Source organism: Gracilinanus agilis, chromosome 3 (assembly GCF_016433145.1).
Source record: "Gracilinanus agilis isolate LMUSP501 chromosome 3, AgileGrace, whole genome shotgun sequence".
Classification (NCBI taxonomy): domain Eukaryota; kingdom Metazoa; phylum Chordata; class Mammalia; order Didelphimorphia; family Didelphidae; genus Gracilinanus; species Gracilinanus agilis.
The window spans coordinates 370161535-370174140 of NC_058132.1; positions in this window are offsets into that span (position 1 = coordinate 370161535).

Sequence of the window (12606 nt, forward strand, 5' to 3'; positions counted from 1 at the left end):
TTTTTTCTCTTTCATCTGTTTTAGAATTTTGCTTTATCTTATTATATTTGTCCATCTATTTATTTATTATTTAAAAATTGTCTATTTTTTTAGAATTTAGGATATCAATACAGATTTACTTTTTAATCCTGGTTTTTCCATTTCCTATTTTACAAGAGGTCAATCACATCCTATCTCTGTGTTATAGTTCCAGATTGTAAAAGGATTTCTAAAATTCCCTTTGTCTATTTTGAGTTAATGAATCAAGAACTAACAGTACCCCTACTTAACACTTAGTCACTAAGTAAGAGAGTTCACAAATCACTTACTAGGGAAAAAAAAGAATTCATATCCCCAAAGACCACAAGAACTGTGCTCCCCTAGGGCAGTGCTAGGCAAATTGGGAGGCCGTGATTGGTCCCCATAAAATGAGAGAGAGACAGAAAGTGACAGAAAGTCTCTCTTGGTTGGTGTTTTGGTGGGATACTCTTCTCTTCAGCATGAGCTCTGGTGAAGAGTCTTGGGTGGTCTTGGCCTCCTGTGCGCTGAAGGTTCCTGGTGATTTTTCAGTATCTCTTGGCTCTTCAGATTTCGGCTTCCTGATTAAGACCTTGGATTCCTCTGGTGAGATTCGCTTTTGGATTCGCATTTGCTGTCTGGAGGCACTAGGACTAGGACTTAGGGTATTTGTAGCTTGGTGATTTTTTCTACCTCTTTCATATATTTCCCACTTTAATATCTCTACCTTCCTGTAAATAAAAGCTGCTAAAAGTCATTCTGAATTAAGAAGTTAATTATTTTTTATAAATGGTGACCAAAATAATTTTTAAAAATTATTATATTTGTCAAACCCATTTTAATTATTACAAGATCAATCAGTAAGAAAAAAATGAATGTTACTTGGTTCACTGTTGAGAACTAATGAGCTAAAGAGACACGTTAGACAATCTGTAAAATTTCTGGATAAAGAAATTTTTAAGCAGGCAATTGTATGTTTTTAAATGGTACTTGAGGTCCTTCTAAAATTTAAAGATTATTCCTTTATCTGTTTTCTAATTTATCCTAGTGATGGTATACTCACCCTGAGACAGTAGTTGGAAGGTTTTCCCTACCTCATAAAGAAAAGCTTTAAAACACATGTCGAGGATTATAAATACCTCCTGTTCAACACTGTAAGCTTGGTGAGATTTTCCATTGCTTCACTTTTTTCTTATTTCACTTTAAAATTTGCCAGTGACCTGTCAAAGTTAAAATTTACCTTGGAATTGAAAGCTGCCAGCTTAAAGAGACAGGCCTTTAATGCACACATTAGGAAGGCATTCTCTTTAAAGGATAATTTCAAATTACTTCTGACTTAGCAAAAACAAAACTAGCTATTTGGAGAAGAGTCACCCAATAGGATGGTTCTTTTAGGTTTTATTGGTCAAATTTGAAAAAAAAAATTAAAGTAAAAAATGGCTCCCATGCCATAATTTGCTAATGTCCAGTGGGTAAGCTATTTTAGGGCTTCTATAATTCCTATAATGGGGGGATATTGTGCAGTATATGGTGCAAGAGGGGGAAGGAAGGAAGCAGTTTAGCCTCAATCTTGGTTCAGTTCTGCTGCATTCAATTCTTTCATTTACTATCTGGACTCCCTTGGGTAAGTTACTTTACCCCTCCAGAAAAATGGAAATAATAAATCCTCCCTCTACCTATCTCAGAGGTTGTTGTTAGCAAAGTGTTGTGTGAACCTCAACTTATTCTATATGAATGTGTTATTAATAGTCTTTTCAGAATGATCTATCATAAGCTCATAGAAAATAGGAATTGTTTCATTTTTATCTTTTTCTCTAGTGTCTGACATTTAATAAATGCTTATGGTTTGATTGATGGCAACCTGGCAACCACCTGTTTGGACAGCTCCAGTAGTGAGGAATGAGTGGACACAATATCCATGTTAGCTTTTCCAGAATTCTGGATTGAGTCCCAATTGGAAGAGGCTTATGCATATCCCATATAAACTCTTATGGGGTCAAAGTACAAGTTATGTTTGTACAAGTAGTAGTTGAGTTAGTATACAAATCAGTCATTTCAATGTCCTTTATGAACATTCAAGGCATTCAGTTTTTATAATTAACTCTTAAAATTAGATTCAAAAAAGTTGCTAAGCAAATTTGGAATAGGAGCTTGAGTGAAATTGTTGCCAAATTTTTGACCACCTTTATTGCCAAATTATGTGGTCCTATAGTGGGTTTTTTTTGGACCTTCAACTTTTACACAGTTTTAAGGAGGAAATGACATTGCTCTTACATAGTTTACAGAACTCTTTTTTGGAACCAGAAACCACATGTTAACTATATTGAGGGCTTTCTTTTTAGTGTGGGGAAGATTAGAAAATAAAGAAAACTTCTAGAAAGTGAGAAGAGTTAACATAAGATTAGATACTCACCCTGGAGTTAATCCACATGTCTCAAATTATCCTTTCTTCACTGCAGTGGCAAGTAGAGCTATGGTAAAACTTTGAAAGAATCAGGATAGCATTATTTTCCCAACAGACTTGTGCACCAACTAAGAGTAACATAATAGATATTCAATATGGATAGGTCACCTTTCTGGAGTGTAGTGGAAAGGATATTGGGCTATAAGTCTGGAAACCTAAATCAGAGTCCTGGCTCTGCTCAATAATTAGCTGTGTGACCTTGGAAAAGTTGCTTAACCTCTGGGACTCAGTCATCTCATCTATAAAATGAAGACTGGACCAAAAGGTCTCTAAAGTCCCTTCCAACTCTGACATACTGTAAGTTCTCCTTTTCTCTACCCAGTCTTCATTCCATGAGCCTTTGAATTCCTACTATGGACCTTGGGCTGCCCATTCTTCTAGGCTTTGGCATCCTCCCTCTTTCTCCAGACTACAGTGTCTTTTGCCTGGGATAGTGAGGCCAATGTCTGGGCTCTTTCAGCACCACCTTTCCTAGTGCTACTAAGAAAAGGCATGTTTTTGGAGGTTGGTAAAAGTCACTCTGAATGGAGGGAGTGAGAAAATTGTTTGGGTAAGTACAGACACAGCTGGAAAGCACAATCAAAGGGAGTCTGTTATTTTAATGGACTAAAGTCTACTAGTAATGATTCTGTCAGATGAGTCATTCAAAATTTTTCCTTTTATCCCCTAAAAACATGTGAAAGAAAGAGGACATCCTTGATGACCACAAAACAAAATCATTTATGTTGGTTTTAGGTGTGCCATCAAGGAGTATTCATTGTCTCTTCAAAGGATCAAACTAACTTGGGTGGACCACTTCTTCACTTTCAAAAGGGAGCTTATAGGGGCAGCTAGTAGCACAGTGGGTAGAATACCAGGATTGGACTTGGGGGGACCTGGGTTTCAATCTGGTCTCAGACATTTCCTAGCTGTGTGATCTTGGGCAAGTCACCTAACCCCAATTACTGTCTTAAAATTGATACTAAGATAAAAGGTAAGAGTTCTAGGAAAAGTGAGCTTATTTCTTACTCTCTGTATTTCTATTGTCTCTTTGGACCTCATTTGGGTGTTGTGTGTATTTCTGGAAAGGTGGCCTGGAGTAGTGGATAGAGTGCTGGCCTTTCAGTCAGGAAGACCCTAGATTCAAATCCTGTCTCTCATGTATACTAGCTTGAAGGTCTCTTAACTTCTCTCTATACCAGGTCTTAGATTACAAACTGCAAGGTCAGGGGTTTCCTTATTAGGTACAACCAATAACAATGAAAAATATCCCCCTTACCACCCTCCAAGTATTCGAGGCTTAAGGACTAGAGTCCATATTCATGCCAACTACTTAAATTTCAATTTGGCTGAATTTTCCTTGTTTAGCAAGAAGCTTATTTCTGGGCCACCAGCTGGGCTGTGTTTAGCTAATGCAAGTCATCATTATTTGACTAACTAATCAAGAGATGACATTAAGTAGGAAGCTCCCATGATATATCTCAAAGCCAGATAGGGATGATTTTTGAGTCATTCACTAAAATTTTGTGTCTTGGTTCACTCCATTAGTAGGTCAAAATGGCAGTATATTTAGTTTCTATTACACATTTTCCACAGAAGTTCAAGACTGTATAAAGAACATAAATTCATGTTTAAAAAGATAAGAATAATTCAAGATAAGGAACAGAGAGCACATAGTAGGCTGGGAAGGCATAATCAGAAAGGGAAGTCAATCTCTACTAGCAGCAATGCAAAGATCCAGGACAATTCTGAGGGATTTATGATAAAGAACACTATCCACAACCAGAGAAAGAACTGAGGGAGAAGAAACGTAGAAGAAAAACAACTGCTTGATCACATGGTTCGATGGGACTAAGATTGGGGATGTAGAGTCTAAATGATCACTCTAGAGCAAATATTAATAATATAGAAATAGGTTTTGATCAGTGACACATGTAAAATCCAGTGGAATTGCTCATTGGCTACGGGAGGGGAGTGGAAGAGAGGAGGGAAAGAACATGAATCATGTAACCATTGAAAAATTTTCTAAATTAATTAATTCAATAAATAAACTTAATTTTGAAAAAAGAAAGGGAAGTCAATAGGGAATAAAATAGGGAAGGTGTAAATTAGGAAGGGAAATGGGTTAGAAAGGGCATAAAGAGGCAGTAAGGAAAACAAAGAAAAGTAAACTAATTCTTTCAAATCCTAAGCAAATAGTAATCAATCAACAATCATTTATAAGTTAAGAAGCACATATTAATCAGACTGAAAATATTATAGGAGTTTTTAATATTTACCTCAAAATACTGACAATCTATGAACAACTGATTGAGGTAAGGATCTAGGACACTGGGAGCTGGTGGTATGCCAATTAATCAATCAACATTTATTAAACATCTACAGTATGGTAGGTACAGTATTAGGTACTAGGAATGTGTGCACATGAAAATGTTCATACATATTTGAAAATAAAATAATGAACTTATGCAAAGTAAAGTGAGCAGAAACAGAACACTGTGTACACTAATAGCATTATTATATGATGAATATCATATGTGAATGACAGCTTTTCTTAGCAATACAGTGGTCCAAGACAATCTTCAATGACTCATGATGAAAAATGTCATCCATCTCCAGAGAAAGAACTGATAGAATCTGAATACAGACCAAAACATACTATATTTCATTTTCTTTCTTAATTTTTTTGAATCACTTCCACAAAATGACTAATATGGAAAAATGTTTGATATTATTGCACATGTCATACTATGGAAGTAATCCTGCATCCCTGAGGGTTTATGGCACTGGAACAAAAGTTCCACTGGGTATGATCAAGCTGGAAAGACTTGTTTTGGATAGAGTATGGTCCTGGCAACAGATTGTGTCTGTTGCCTAAGGACCAATCTAGTAAAATGTGGTCCTGGTAACATGTTAACTGACAACTAGATGAGCTAAAGTGATTAAATTAAGTGTTGATGGGAACATGGAGAAACAGGTCTAATATTACAGTGGTAGAGTAGCTGTGATTTTTTTTTAGAAAACAAGATGGAAATATACATTGAGATATAAATATGTTCATGCTCATTGACCTAGAGATCCCATCACTAAGGTTACCCTATGGCTGTGGTGGCAAACTTATGGTACATGTGATAAAGGGACACTCAGAGCCCTTTCTGTGGGCATGCGTGCTATTGCCCCAGCACAGAGTTCACCAGAGTTTGTTACTAGAAAGCCAGAGGAATGTTGGGCTGGTCTGTTCCCCTCTCCATCTCCACATGCACCTGTGGACATTTCTCACCCCCCCCAAAAAAAAGTTTTGCCACCACTACCCTAAGGGCATTAATAAGATGATAAAAAGTTGTCTATGTATAAAAATATTTGTGGAAGCTTTGTTATGACAAAATAACCAGAAATAACACAAATGCAATAAATAGGAGAAATGGCTGAATAGATTATGATTTTTGAATGTAATAGATTGTATTATATAATTAGAAATGACAAATATTTGAAATATAAAGAAAATAAGGGAAATGAAAAGAGAATAAGAATAATATATGCCATGATTACTTGGAAAAAGAAACAGACACAAAATTAAGAGAAAAAACAAGTAAAGAAGTAAAACAAATCCAAAGGGAACTCAAAAGTAGATGTCTATATTAGCATATATATAATTTAAATATTTTTAAACAAACTGTAAACAATGTGGGGTTTGTGGTTTTGCACATTATTTTTCAATGCATTTGTTTAGTTAATTATTTTTTTATTGGTAGTGGTGCTAACTAAGTATATAATGAAAAAAGGATGAAAAACCCCATTATTGTACATGTAAAAATCTCAGATTGTTTGCCATTTAGGGAGGGGAGAAAAGAAGGAAGGAGGAAAGAAGAGAATTGGGCTCAAAATTTTTAAAAAATGAAGGTTAAAAATTGTTTTTGTATGTAATTGAGGAAAAAATGATTGTTTATAAAAAGAAAAAAATGAAATTATTCCTGCCTTTGGGAAGCTTGCATTCTAAACTATCAGGATCAGATGATACATAGGTTTGGAAAAACCAGAAAGTCAGTCAAAGAATGGACTAGGCAAATGTGTGAGGAGGCTGGTCATCCTGGAAGCTAGCAATAGTGTGAGCAAGTAGCTGGCAGAGCCTTCACAGAGCCAGAAAAAGCCAGGAAGGAGTCAAAGGCATGAAGGATACTAGAATAGGAGGAATTTCAGAAGTCCAGCCAGATTGGGGGGTGGGAAGGATCACAAAACCTGGAGAGAGTACAGCAAGCAGGGTTCATGCATATAGGTGGTCTGGAGTTGAAGGCAAGTAGCCAAGATTTGGGGAGGCTGTAGGTGTTGAGAGGACAAGGTGAGAATAAATCAGAGCCCATGCCAGGATCATTTAGACATGATTGCCTTAGCTATTTCCTACCCTTGGTTCCAGGCTGTGTGTGGTAGGAACAAGTCCTAGAGGGCCTGGAGCAGGGAGTCAGGACATCCTGGCTAAGGTGGTGTCTGAACAGGGAGAGAAAGAGGAAAATATTGACACATATCTAGCACAGATGTGTGGTGTTCTTCCCTTGGCTTTCTCCAGCACTATAGTTGATAGATTTTTGATGGTTTAGCAGGATTCTTCTTTGCCAGAGAGACCCCTCTCTCTAGAGATCCCGTTATTAAGGTTAGGCTGTAAGGGCATTATTGATAAGGTAAAAAGGTGTGCATGCATAAAAATATTCATAGAGCTTCCTTCTAACTTTTTTATTTTATTACTCCACAATTCTCTAGCCCAGAGATTCTTAACCTGGGGGCCTATGAACTTAAGAAACAAATACTTAGAAGTCAGCTACAGTGGTTAGAACAGTGGTTCCCAAACTTTTTTGGCCTACCGCCCCCTTTCCAGAAAAAATATTACTTAGTCTTTTGGAAATAAATTTTTTTTAAAAATTTAATAGCAATTAATAAGAAAGATAAATGTACCTGTGGCCATCACCACTGTCCTGGATCACTGCAGCACCCACCAGGGGGCGGTGGTGCCCACTTTGGGAATCACTGTGTTAGAGGATGATTCCTGGAGTTGGGAGGTCCTGGTTTCAAATCTGGTTTCAGATACTTCCTATTTGTGTGATCCTGGGAAAGTAACTTAACCTCAATTACTTAGCCCTTAAGCTCTTCTGCCTTGGAACGAAGTTAAGAGGTTTAAAAAAATACTTAGATAACTGTATTTCAGTAGAAATGGTTTCTTTTGTAATTCTAGGTATTTCATTTTATGCATTTAAAAACTTATTCTGAAAAGGAATTTATGGGATTCATCAGATTGTCAAAGGGGTCTATGACACTAATTTGATTAAGAACCCCTGCCTTAGGCTACTCTTCAAAGCTACAGTATCCTGCCTCCTTCTGTCTGAACCTAGTTACAACTCCACTGACTGCCACTCATGTTTTTTTAGGGATTTTAGAAGAATGCTCTTATTTTAGTGATTGTGCATGGCTGCAAGTCATGAATATTATAATCTCTGAAGAACTAAAATTTGGGATTACTCAAAGGACAATGGATGCATGTCTGGTGGGCATGGGAATGAGCAGAGTGTGCAGCACATTATAAATGAGGAATTGTACAAGAGAAATAGGATAAAGAATGACAAGAGAGAAGTATCTTACAGAAAAAAAAGATGGGCTGTTCATATTGGTAGTCTGCTGGATAACTGATGGACAGTTCCTGTGCTCTATTGGTATCTACACAATGGATCCACATGGTGGAGGGAATACTCACATTGCTAAAATCACATATCCACTGGAGTCAGGAAACCCAGATTAAAGAAAATGTGAAGAGAAGGGAGGCCGATAAGAAGTGCAGCTAAACAGGATGACTTTGAAAGGCCTAGGTTAAACTTATTACATATTTAACTAGAAAAAACATTGTACATAATAGAGATATGCAGTTTCATGTAAAATTTTGCTTTTCTCTTCTACCTGTGTCTATTGAAATATCCATTTTATTTGGTGATTGTAAAGTTCAGAATAAAAATAAAAAAGAATAAATGAAAAGGAGATATTAAGAAGATTTATTCTTAATACTGTATAATTTGATTTCTAATAGACTCTGTAATCCTAGGAATGTTGTCACTTTACCTGCTCCAGAGCAATTTCTAAAATTAAGATAATTAATATTAAAAATATTAGCTCCATCTTTTATAGTAAACAAAAACTAGTTTTGGTCAAATATTGGCATCCTTGATTCTCCTATTAGGATGAACTGAGTAAAGTCAATCCTGAGCAGGTCTAACTTTATTTCTTCATCTAGGTCAGTAAGGATATTGGAATCCTATGATCAGATAGGTAATTTCCCCCTTCATCATGATGGGATTAGGGAGACACTGGAAAAAATGAGTTAATTTCTTCATTAGATATCCACCAATTAGAGATGCCTAGAGGAGGACTGTAAATAATGAGCTTCCGAAATTATATTTAATGACTCAAGGTGCTGAATGAATTTGTCTTTGATCATGGAAAGATATCACTGCCCATTAATTTATTGTTTATTGCTAGCCTAATCAATCATTGATGTTTCTTACTTGAAACCCCAGTTTCTTGGATTTTTTACTCATCGCATTATAAAATGTTAAATGGTTAGCCTATTTGATCTATCTATCTATCTATCTATCTATCTATCTATCTATCTATCTATCTATCTATCTATCTATCTATCTATCTTTCTATCTATCTATCTTTCTATCTATCTATCTATCTATCTATCTATCTATCTATCTATCTATCTATCTATCTATCTATCTATCTGTGTGTGGGCAACTAGTTGGCTCAGTAGATTGAGAGCTTGGCCTGGAGATGGTAGGTCCTGGTTTCAAATATGGCCACAGATGCTTCCTAGCTGTATGGTCCTGGGCAAGTCACTTAACTCCAGTTGCCTAGCCCTTACTGGTTTTTTTTTTACCTGCCTTGGAACCAATACTTAGTGTTGACTCTAAGATGGAAAAAAAGGGTTTAAAATATATATTACACAATCAACCTCAATGGATTTTATTCATATCATTTCCTTTCATTCCATCACAGGTATGGCCAGTATCACTATTCCTAAATTAATTTGCATTTTGAAATTTAGACAGGTGAAATGTTTGTATACTTACTAAGTGTTGAGTCCTTTCTTTTGAAATTTTCAATTCTCAAATGTCTTTTGACTTAGAAAGATAAAGAGGAGTCATTTTTACATATCCATACAATAAAATCACATTAAACCCCCAAATTAAGCTCATTAAAAATAGTCCACAAATATAATTAATACTGGTTCACAGCTTCAAACTCTTGGCCCTAGTCATGAAAAGTGAGTATCCAAGGGTAACAAGTTATTAATAGCCCAAAGGGCCATCTGCTATTGCCCTTCTTTTCTCTTGCTGCTAACAATGGATTAACCCAATTTAGAATTTTCACTGGCACTTATCCATCTTACTGCTTAATCTGTTGGCTTTGTCCTTGGATGTCTATTGTTAATTTTGAAAGCAGCAATATTTTCCTTTTGGGGACTCATTTTTTGACTTGTAATACCTTTGGAAAGAATGAGGCATCTCTGCCACTTTCTAGTTATGGGGACTGCTGAACTTACAATGTTCCTTAACACAAAGTCAGAAGTGTGTGTGTGTGTGTGTGTGTGTGTGTGTGTGTGTGTGTGTGTGTGTGTGTGTGTGTCTGTTGAGTGTCCCTGTAGGTGCCTGTATGCATGGGGTTGCTATCAAGCTTTACAATACAAGCAACACCTGAAACATAGCTTCACATGAACTTTTAAAAGAGGAGTTCAGTTGTGGGGATGGAGTGAGGGAGATCTTTCCTGCTTCTCTGGTAGAGGAGAGGTGGAATGGAAAAGGTGTCATGGTAGAGTGAGCAGGTCTTTTAGTTTCCTATTTTAAGTAATTATGCTCTTAAGGTGGCAATGTCTGTTGTTTCTGACCTGTTGTGGAATGTTAGGTCTTGCTAGTGCCCTCTAAATTTCAGCGTCCTGAACAAGCCCCAGGCAATTCAATCAACAAGTTTCAGAAAGCCTTCATTGAGGAGCAGACAGGATGCGAAGTCCTGGGAATACAAAGCAATAAAACAATCTCCACTTTCAAAGATTTTCTGTTTTAATGAAAATAGGAGGGGAGCACAGCTTGTACATATAGAAGTATATGCGAAATGAATACAAAAAATTATGAAAGAATTACAAAACATTTTTTAGGTAAGGAGTACACTAGCTGTTCACAGAATCCAGAAAAGCTTCTTGTAAACTCTAGTGCTTGAGCCTTGTTTTTGAAGAAAGGAAATCTATGAGACAGAAGTAAGGAGTAAGTATATTCTAGCAAAGGGAGCAGCCCAGTCTGAGCCATGGAGATGGAAGATGGATTACTGTGACTGAGGAACAGAGAGGAAGCCAATTTGGTTCAATTGGTGAATGAAAGAAGGGAAGTGATGAAAAGTGAGACTGGCAAAATGATGGTGTTTCTGGAAATAGGGCAGTTCACAAGGTGGGTGGATTTTGGGGAAAAGATCAGTTCTATTTTGAATATATTTTGAGATGCCTTAGAAAAGTATGGTGAATCTTTTAGAGACCAAGTGTCCAAATTGCAACCCTCACACATGTGTGAGCGCTCTGCCTTACTCCAGACAGGGGAAGGAGGAAGCACTCCCATTGGGCTGCTGGGCAGAGGGGCGAGTCATATGAGAAATGTCCTTAGGCACGCATGGAGAGGGAGAAGGGAGTAGTCCCTGCTGGCACTTGTGCCATAGGTTTGCCAACATAGCTCTAGAAGCATACAGTTTGAGATGACCAATAGACAGTTGGTGATGCAGGATATAGATTGGGGCCCTAGTTGGGATTCCACCTTAGCAGTACAGATTGAACTTACATATTGATTCAAGTCTGGGATTCATATTAAGCACCACAATTTGCATCGATTCTTCTGCTTTTCTAATTTTAGCTCCTATAACTCTCTTGCTCTGGGCTCAGAAAGCATTACAATCTGGCTGCTGTAAACATACTGTGGGTGTCCCTTATTGACACAGCTTCTAGTGAAAACAACCAAAGAAAAAGAGAAAGAAAATTTATTCCCTTTTAGGTCTGTCTTATCTACTTGGTTCCACACATTTTTTACAGGGCACAAGGCAATCTATTAAGTGGTATATAATAATATTAATAATGATTTTTGTTCTTCATTTGTTTCAGTAATGTCTGACTCTTTGCTACTACATTTGGGGTTTATTGGCAAAGATATTGAAGTGGTATGCCATTTCCTTCTCTAATTCATTTTACAGATAAAGAAATTGAGAAAATAGGGCTAAGTGATTTGTCCAGGGTCACACAGCTAGTAAATGTCTGTCACCAGATTTAAACTCATTAAGATGAGTCTCTGACTCCAGACTCTACACTATTCACTATGCCACTTAGTTGTCCCATTAATAATAACTAATGTTTATGTATTGCTTTAAGACTTGCAAAGTGCTTTGTCTATATTATCTCATTTGATCCTCACAACAACTCTCTGAGATGCAATAGTTTGCTTGAAATATCTTCTTAGTGAAATCCAAATCCCACTCTATCAGCTTCTGGGATACCTGGCAAAGCTGGACCACACAGCCAATACCTCCTCTTTTTAGCTTGGCCAAACTACTCACTCTCTTTCAAAACCTGGCTCCATTCCATTATGGAACTCTCAGGTCTTTAGAGACAGCCTGACAGCCTGGGTGCTAATTTCCTACTTTCCTCATTACAGATGGGTATTATTATTATTCTCCATCATCTCCATTTTGCAGATGAAGAAACTGAGACTGAGAGGTTAAATAGCTTGTGGGATTCAAATGGTTTTCTCTTTCTCATTCCAACTCTAGTCTTCTTCCCACTACACCAACTTGCCTTTCTCATACAACCCAAAATGTACAATTCACATTCTTAACATCAATTTTTTTTGTCTTCAAATTCTCATGTGTTCAAAGCTGAATAGAAAACCCCAAATACAGATTAACTTGTTTATGGAGTTTCTAATATTTACCCCCTTATGTTGCCATACACATTAGGTCAGAGGTTCTCAATTTTTTTTTGCTCACAACACAATATTTTTGCCACATGAAGTCATGGTATCCTGAATGTTTAAGTTGGCAACACAGAAAGGTTTCTAAATGGTTGTACCACCAAACCCCATTACCTGGGTCTTGGAACT